Raw genomic sequence first — 8,126 nt, 5'->3', positions numbered from 1 at the left:
TTTATTTTAAGATTATTTAATTCAATTCAATTTTATTTTATTTTTATTTTTATAGCCCTTTTAAATAGTGAGTAAGAATCTAAAATAAACACAAAACATTTTGAACATTTATATATTTATATGTTCTTTCTTTCTTTCTTTCTTTATTCCTTTTCTTTTTTAACTAAACATTTTCTGCCACTGCTGTACATACAGTACTAAGCTCTATTTATACAGTGCTCAGCATAAATGAGTACACCCCCTTTAAAAATTATGAATTTAATCAGTAGCTCAATGAACAAAGGAACAATTTCCAAAAATTTCACAAGGCTGAGTTTTATTAAACACTTGTTTAACTCCATAACATGAAATTAAGGTTAATAATATACCTTAGGTCACAAAACCTTCAGTTTTACCCAAATTGGTTGAAGCAAAAATTAATACACCCCGCAACAAAAACTACTACATCTATTATTTTGTATGACCACCGTGATTTGTATGGACAGCACCAAGTCTTCTAGGCATGCAATGAACAAGTTGGCGACATATCGCAACATCTATCTTTTCCCATTCTTCAAGAATGATCTCTTTTAGAGCCTGGATGCTGGATGGAGAGTGATGCTCAACTTGTTGGTTCAGAATTCCCCACAGGTGTTCGATTGGGTTCAGATCAGGAGACATACTTGGCCATTCAATCACCTTCACCCTGTTCTTCTTCAAAAATGCAACAGTAGCTTTAGATGTGTGTTTTGGATCATTGTCGCGTTGAAAAAGTGCACGACGACCAAGTGCACAGAGTGATGGCAGCATCTTCTTCTTCAGTATAGAGCAGTACATTGTTGAGTTCATAACGCCATCAATAAAATGCAGCTCCCCAACACCAGCAGCACTCATGCAGCCCCACATAAGGACACTGCCACCACCATGTTTCACTGTAGGCACCATGCATTTTTCTTTAAAATCCTCACCTTTATGACGCCATACAGTTTTGAAACCATTAGTTCAAAAAACAGTAATCTTTCTTTCATCACTCCAGAGTATAGAGTCCCAGTAGTCTTAATCTTTTTTATTATGGGCTCTAGCAAATTCTAGGCGTGCTTTTTTGTGCATGGGCTTTAGGAGAGGCTTTCTTCGTGGACGATACCCATGCATGCCATTCCTCTGCAGTGTGCGCCGTATGGTGTCACAGGAAACGGTCACTCCACATTGGCTTTCTACTGCTTTAGCTAACTGCAGTGAAATTGCATGGCGATTTTCTTCAACGCTTCTCATCAGAAGATGCTCCTGTCGAGATGTTAACTTCCCTGGATGGCCTGAACGTCTCTCTAAGATGGTTGCACTTCCATCTTTCTTAAATTTTTGTATCACTTTTGCTACAGTATTTTGACTGATATGTAAAGCTTTGCTGATCTTCTTGTAGCCCTCACCTTTTTTCTGTAAAGAAATTATTTCCTTTCTCAGATTTTGTGACATTTCTCTTCCATGTGGAGCCATTGCTGACAGCATGAAATGAGAAGAGCTTTTCTTTGTTAAGTAATGCTCTTTTATAGTCACCTGTCTGCTGGACACCTCTTATATGAATCATTAGACTCACCTGTGGTTAAATGCCTGTTAATTAGTATTTTGTAGTATAGTATCTTATAGAAAATTTTAATTCTGAAAGAAAACTAAAGGTTTTCTGACAAATGTAGTGGGGTGTACTCATTTATGCTGAGCACTGTATATGAATTAAATATAATTATCGTGTGTGCATGGAATACACAATAAAATATCAAAACAAGATTAAAAAATGCATCTTACTTTAATAACCCAGTGTAATATAATATGAAGAAACAACGCGTGCCACTCTGAGAAGTGACGTCGGGTCGCCATGGTGACGGTATAACTGCATCATGTTTATTTTCCAGTTGCGTTCTGCCGCCCTAATTGATAACTGAGAGTTTTACTCTTACTTAATCTGTTACTGAGATTTCTCTGTGTGCATTGTTACTGAGACCTCACTTTGGGCTGCAGTTTCTCACTATTTACTAATTTATTAATCTAAGTTCAGTAGTGACTGTAAACCTGATAGGAAAGAAATTAGTGTTGATGTGATCAGATTTTAAAGAATACTAATATTACAAAAGAACAGGCATGAATGCTTTTACATAATACTGATGTTAATGTTCAAGTAGTCATATATACAGTATGTATATATTGTAGCGTTTTTTACTAGGGGTGGGCGTATCGATCCTTAATATCGATACTTTCAATATAGGGGTTGTATGGAAAATGATCCATCCAAAAGTCAAAATATCGATATTAAGGGCTTTTTTTCAATCGGTGATTTGCATGAAATATAATATTTAAAATGAGCTTGTACGTAACGCTTTCTCTTATACAGCAATATTCATAAATCTTCATTAATGTTATTTAATGAAAAAAAAGATTAACAAATAACTGCACTGCGCCGGGTGTGTTCACGGTGTGTGTGTGTGTGTTTAATTTAACCATGGAAGGGACACTATAGGATTGCTTTTTTAAGCTACAAGTAAATAGGCTATAGACTAAAATTTATATTTTTGTAGATGTAATTTATATTGTGTGCCTTAAAACTAAAAAAGTATCAGTATCGGTATCGGTATCGGCGATATTGGCCCTGTATTTACTTGGTATCGGATCCAAAAAAATTTTTTGCAGTATCGCCCACCTCTAGTTTTTACCGCTAGAAGGATCGTGGAGAACGAGTGAGCTTGATTGCTGCCTAATGCAATGGCTGGGAGAACTTTATTTCGTCACTCAGCATGAGAAGCATACTCACCTGAGACCCACACAATTTAGTGCAAGCATGAACTGGAGCACATTTAACAGGAGGTCACACATACACACACTTAACACAAAAACAAGGCCAAAGCCACCAACCTAAATAAACTTCCCCAACAGGGTGAACACAGAAAACTCCCCGCAAGGCATGATGGTCGTCAGCCGCCACCCTGCCTACGCCACAACATAATGATTACAATCAGTGTTAAAATAGGAAAAGGTTCTAGTTTCTGTTTAAGTTATTGTATTAAATTAGGTTAGAAACCTCCTAGTGGGTGGTGACATTTAAAGGAAATATTTATTGCATTTATTTTTTGTAAAAGAGTTCCTTGCACATTGCTATATACTGTATACACCTAGCAAGAAAAACTGAAATAGAAACTTGTGTAATTGTTCCTGTTTTTAAGGTTTTTACTAAAATAAATTTTAACGTCAGTATTTGTCATGTTGTTATGAACTGAAAGAGACTACATCTTAGAGCATCGCATTTTAATCTGTACTTTGGGAAGGTTAAGAGTGATTGAACTCTCTGATCAAGCCGCGATATCGTAACAGCCCTACTGAACACCTGTACATGCAGATGTGATATAACCACTGAGCCTGTATATGCAGCTTCCATTAATTTATCTAATGTAAATACTGTATACATTTACCATGAGTGATATCTCTTCATACAAAATCTCACTATCTCTTCATCTCTTTTACCCAGGAACATGGATGGAGGAAGTTCTGCCTAGCATGCAGCCTGAAAGTGATCTCCACTATCACACTGTGGAGGTTGAGGTGTATGATGAAGACTACATTCAGGACCAAGTGAGTAAATCTTTGGTTGCTGTGGATGATGTTGATTTAGAGGGAGAAGAAGAACGAGGGAAGAGATGACCATCAAAGAGGAAATTGATGAAGAAAACAAAGAGGAAGAGGACATTAATGAAGAGGATGAAGCCCCACCAAGGAGAAGACTGTGTTTGGAGGAAGAAGAAGATAAGGATGCATAAGGAACATTGAAAAGGCCTCTCCCAGTTGCAGACAGCGTGCAGAGTTAGAGGATGAGTGTGAGGAGCTGACCAATGCGGAGAAGAGCTTCTTTGGGAAGCTCATTCCCAACTTTGCAGTTTCCAACTCCATCCTCTGGAAAAAAGTAATTCATGCGCAACATGGATAAAACATCCAAACTTTTCAGAATTCCACAAGTGCCCTGCAGGTCATGTGACAAGAGCCAACCAATCAGGTTTACCCCTTCTCTCTTTCTGGGTCAGCTGGTGAAATTCAGTTTTTTTCTTTATGTTTGCAGGATCGGAAGTACCCAAGCACATGTCCAAAAGTAAATTTAGTACTAGAGCTTAATAAAAGACATTTTTGGTGCCAAAAATTCATTTAAATCATGAAACTTCCTCCTCATCATAAAGTACGCCACTCATTGTTTATTATCAACAGCTGGCGTCACGCCACATTGCTTGAGAAAAGAGATAGCATTTTTATATGTGATGTGAAGGACCCCTTATAGTACGGTATAACTTTAACCTTAAAATCCTTTTAATATTACAGTGATACGGTAATCCTTATAATATCAGTTTGTTTAATCAGTTTATTTAGGCATAAAGGCAAATACACTTTGCTTATTTAGTTTGTTTTGGCATGAAAATCAGTGCAGTGCAGATTTTTCTCTTCTAGGCCCTTATCTTAGGCCTTTTCTACAACACATTTATCCCCAGAATTTTTCTAATTCATTTCTTCAACCATCAACCATATGTAGTGTCTCCAAGAAAAAGCACAAACATTTTAAAAATTCATATAGTAATGGCATCGGGCATAAAACCTGTGGCAAGCTGGTGTGCAGATTGTCTGGTCCGCTGTGCCGGGAGCAGCCGAATGACCAACAACAGCAACAGCTTTGAGTCGTGATACTACAATTGGTTTAACCTCCCAGAAGCATATGACCTGTATAAATTGTTGCTTAAATTGAAGCATTTTGTTTTTTGTAAAAAAATAAATAAATCTGTTTTTAGTGTCCGTAACCATGTCAAATTCCTGTGAACAGTTTTGTACTTTATAATAATACCCCTTTTCAGGTTTATGTCTTTTTATGTGAAATTGGCCAAGTTTCATTTGAATGACAATTAAGATTATTAAAAGATTTGAATTCAAAATGGAATGAAATTGTATTTATTAAATTTGTCTCTTTTTAGCTGATAAAATATGCAGTATATGCATATTTACCAAAAAATTAAGCATGGATCGAAAGATAGGAAGCAAGTATTATGGAAGATGGTGTTAAATGAGCCTACCTGAAAATTCCATTGTTCACCTAGATGAGACACTTTTTAGCACATCCATTTGTGACTTGAAGTTTTCACACGACTGGACACAGCACCAGTCTGACTGTAACTAAATGTCTGCACAGCTGTCCTCTTGAGAGGACATCCCTGGAGGATGACTGCTTGGCAGGGGATTTCCAGGGAGCATGACACAAGATGGATGTTGCAGAATCATCTGTGACCTTCTTAAGTCTGTCCTGTTCCAGAGACAACAGCTGCCCATGACCTATGACCAGATAGTCTTCTTCCTAAGGCAGCAGCTTGCAGCCACACAGGTGAGAGAAAGGCGGGAAAACTAAGACTTAAACACAGACAATAAGCCAAACAGTGATGTACAAATATTAGACATGACTATTATTGTCTGCTCACAGCTGGAAGAAATCCATTAAGTCATTAGGAGACAAGTTGTACCAGCAGACGCTGCGAGACCTGGATGAGGTGCTTGGTTAACTGGAGGTCTTCTCCCTCAGTTCATGTCCTCGTTTGGTCTTCATGCTTAGAAGCTCTAGAATTCTTCTCAAAGAGTTGTACGAGATCAACTTGGGGGCTTCGGTGCAGCGAGGCAGTGACAGGAGTTTAAGAACTTTCTTTTGTTTGAGCACCACAGTTATGGTGCTCAACCATCTGGACTGTGTGGTCCAAGCATAAAGTTGACTTTAGGCTTCCTGCAAAGATAAAGAGACAGGAGATGGTGTTAGCTAGAGATGGGTGTGGAAGTGGCCAAAAGGAAGCCTGACAATAGAGACTGGCATGATTATATATGGGTTCAAACATCTGTGACTGTTAAGGGTTTCTGTAAATCAATTCAATTCAATTCAATTTTATTTATATAGCGCTTTTAACAATGGTCATTGTCTCAAAGCAGCTTCACAAAGATGAAAGAAAAAAAAAAGTAATAATAATAATAATAATAAATAAAAAATATTAATAAGAATAATAAAATAATAAAATATTAATAATAATAATAAATTGTGTATGTGTGAGAAAAATGCGTCTAGATAATAATGAGATGAATGAATGAAATTTCTCTGATGAGCAACCCCCTTTGGGTGATAACAGATAGAGATGATATAACACCATGTGTGTTATGCAGCTGAGAGTACAATATAACAGAAATTCTTTAAATTAACATGAAGTCCAGTTCAACATAGGGACGAGTCAGTAGGTGCAGAGGGCAGATGGGGTCTGGATCACTGGGAGCACAGGAGCAGGATGTGTAGCTCCAATCATAATAAGGCAGAATGTAAATGACATTTGAATAATTAATTCATTTGACTGTCAGCCACTGTAGCCACCTTCAGGACCGTTGGCCTCGTTGTGGCCTCCGTCAATTGGCTCCATCTTCTTTTTAATAGGACTGTTTTTTTCTAGCAAGTTTTTTTTAGTTTACTAATAATCATCAGCACTCATTATTAATACAATAAAGCGTACTGGGGTCTTCAACCTGTGGGATACGTTTAAACACCCCTTTTAATAGGCGTTAGTCTTCATTTAATTAATTCTTTAAGACTGTCTTATCAAGGACCATTGAATCAATGTTGTATTTCTGTATAGAAAATGGGAGCTGCTTTGATATTTCACAGAATCCTCATGAAATTTTTAGATTATTTTAAATATTATTGCTGAACAATAATCAACATCCTGTTTGAAAATACTGTAAGGGAACATAAGTTTGTAATTAAAATGCAGACAGGAAAAGTATAGAAAAATACATCTACAGTACTTGTTATTCAGACAAATGTTTTCAAATACATTTCTATGTCACTGTATTGTAGATCTACAGTATTATAAATAAATGAATAGTTTTTCTTGGAAAAAAAAAGTCTAAAAGATTTTACACACCATAAGAAGCTGCTTTTTAAACAGTTATGTATTTATTTTTTTAATAAAGTTTACAGTATCTCAGAAAATAATTGTCATAAATTCACCCAATCCCAGAATATTCTGCTAACATTATGAGCCCTTTTTTATGCTTTGTCTATTTTCAACTGCTTTCTTTTGAATCTGTCTTTTTTTTTTTTTTAATGTCATGTCTAGCATTGTCTTAATCAGAAAACAATGATTTATGTCCAGTACCATGGGACACACAGGGTGGACGTCTGCAGCTCCAGAATCCATGTATTTGGATGCCGGATCATTTATTTAATTTTTTCAGAGTGACAGATGAGTATCACCAGTTGTTGTATAAAGGTGATTTGACCGATGAGGACACAAGGTTAAATTCTATTAAAACAACTCATGCAATAAAGATGCATATAGTCAAGTGCAATACGTCTAAGAAAATGAGACTATGCTAATAAAGTTCTGTCTATCATTTACTGTTTATTCTGTATTCAGGGTCGCAGGGACCTGGAGCCTATCCCAGGAGGCTTAGGGCACAAGCCAGGGTACATCCTGGACAGGGTGCCGATCCATCGCAGGGCACACACACATACACTCACTTTGGGAACACCAATTAGCCTAATCTACATGTCTTTGTACTGTGGGAGGTAACCCACCAAGCACGGGGAGAAGATGCAAACTCCATGCACACAGAGACGGGAATCGAGCCTGGCCAGGAATTGAACCCAGACCCTGGAGGTGGAAGGCGACAGTGCTAACCACTACACCACCAGTTGTCAGTTACTAAACTGCTGACAGGATCGTGGGCACCCAAGGCTGACCCGTGAGCGTGAGCATGAAAGGTCTGCCTGTTAATTGCAAAGAGCCCAAGAGCTTCACATTCCCCAGATCCCAATCCGATCGAGTACGCATGGGATGATAAACAGATCTGATCCACAGAGACCCCACCCTGCAACCCACAGCACCAAAGGATTTGCTGCCAATGTCCTTGTGCTAGCACAGCACACCCTAACACACTCCTGACGCCCTGCAGAGCTACGCCTCAAGCATGGATCCATACTCTTATGTTGTTTACACAAATATCTGACCATAACATCAGAATGTCGCAGGAGACATTGAGACTCATCAGATTCAGGCAACAGTTTTTAAATCTTCTATTGTGCAGTTTTGGTGAGCCCATGTGCA

General features: G+C 37.7%; 1 pseudogene; it reads left to right on the top strand.

Moving 5' to 3' along the window:
- The first annotated feature begins 4,581 nt into the window (after positions 1 to 4,581).
- On the top strand, positions 4,582 to 7,873 carry LOC128530117 (MAD2L1-binding protein-like; annotated as a pseudogene).
- The last annotated feature ends 253 nt before the right edge of the window (positions 7,874 to 8,126 follow it).

Source organism: Clarias gariepinus, chromosome 9, assembly GCF_024256425.1.
Source record: "Clarias gariepinus isolate MV-2021 ecotype Netherlands chromosome 9, CGAR_prim_01v2, whole genome shotgun sequence".
Lineage (NCBI taxonomy): Eukaryota > Metazoa > Chordata > Actinopteri > Siluriformes > Clariidae > Clarias > Clarias gariepinus.
The sequence above is the reverse complement of the archived record's forward strand: the minus strand, read 5'-3'. Positions and strand labels throughout refer to the sequence as shown.